Source organism: Schistocerca piceifrons, chromosome 3 (genome assembly GCF_021461385.2).
Source record: "Schistocerca piceifrons isolate TAMUIC-IGC-003096 chromosome 3, iqSchPice1.1, whole genome shotgun sequence".
Lineage (NCBI taxonomy): Eukaryota > Metazoa > Arthropoda > Insecta > Orthoptera > Acrididae > Schistocerca > Schistocerca piceifrons.
Genome location: NC_060140.1, coordinates 862,320,112 through 862,321,570, shown reverse-complemented (window position 1 = coordinate 862,321,570; position 1,459 = coordinate 862,320,112). Strand labels below are relative to the sequence as shown.

Sequence of the window (1,459 nt, the reverse complement as noted above, 5' to 3'; positions counted from 1 at the left end):
ACAAGTGTCGAAGGTTACACGCGCCAAGCGGGCACGTCGGATTGCGGGAGGTGCTTACAATTTCAATTCTGTTCATGTTTTGTTGTAAGGATGTTATGTTGTAACAATGTAATGTTAATAAATAAATGTATAAATTTCACCAGAAAAAAAAGAAAATGAAGTGCGTTCTTCCGGCGCAGAATTTTTGGAAGTCAGGGTTGCGTTCGCGCTAACCTGACGAATTATCAATAAAAATTTTTTTAAAAAATGCGGCTGATTTCGACCGAAAACTATGATTTTGTGTGTTGGGATAAGAACCGAATGCGAATTTCGTGCGCCTACATGATATGGGCGCCAACGGCCATACCATGTTGAATACACCGGTTCTCGTCCGATCACCGAAGTTAAGCAACATCGGGCCCGGTTAGTACTTGGCTGGCTGCCCGCCTGGCAACACCTCGGTGCCTCGAGTGCAGTGTTTACCTCGTGCGACTGGGCCGGCGGCGCCACGGCGTTCGTCTGCTTACTTTGCCACGTGGCTTTCTTTCTACTGAACTGTAAGTAATGGATATACTTTACGATGACAGTGAAGAGCGACAGAACAATGTTCAGTGCGAGTTTGATCGTTCCATAGAGAAACCTCCGGCTTTTGAGATTCATCGTTGGTTAATTGAGGATTTGTTGTTGTCTGCTAATGATGTACTCGGTATTCAGTTCGGAAGATTTGAGTTTTAAGAACACAGAATTTAAAAACTTATCGATCTGTGTGATGCTGTGCCGAGCGGCGCGAACTAGACGTGGAGCTACGGCCCCCTCAGCCTTCCGGCTCCGGGCGTCAGCTGCCGCGTACACAACAACAACAACAACAACAACAACAACAACACCCGCAGCGTGCCTCCTCACGCCACGCACAGTCAGCTGATCTGAGTGTTGCAGCGCAGCAACGTGACGTTGCTGTTCGCCATCTGCGGACTGTGTTAAGTCAACCCGCCTCTGTAGACGTGCCTGTTTTAGCGCCCGACACCGTCTCGGCTGTGACTGCGGCACCTATGTCGACCAAGCGGAAGGCTGAGGATGTACACCGACGTCGCGCTGGTCCTTCTCTTCACGACCGCGTGTCGGTGCCTTCCTCCGACGTGGGGATGCCCGTCAGGGATTCTGTGTCGGTCGTTTCTGACGTGACAGCTCCTGCCACCCTGCCACCCCTCTCCCCCTTCGAACCTTCGGAGTGGGCGAAGGATGTTGTGGAGGGTGAGGATGGTGAGGAGACGTAGTGTGTGTCATGTGCCCTCTCCTCTTTCGTGCACATGCACATTCCGTGTTTTATGTGTGTTTTTACTTTTGTGTGTGTCTTTTAATTGCGTGAGTCTATGACTTACGATTTTAGCCAGTGGAATGTTGTCACTATTAATCTTAACAAGTTGAGTCACCCGTGTAGAGTGTGTGTGTGTGTGTGTGTGTGTGTGTGTGTGTGTGTGTG

The 1,459-nt window shown here is 49.8% G+C and overlaps 1 pseudogene; it reads left to right on the top strand.

Annotated features, from left to right (window-relative positions):
• The first annotated feature begins 332 nt into the window (after positions 1–332).
• Positions 333–452, top strand: LOC124790840 (annotated as a pseudogene).
• Positions 453–1,459: the final 1,007 nt, after the last annotated feature.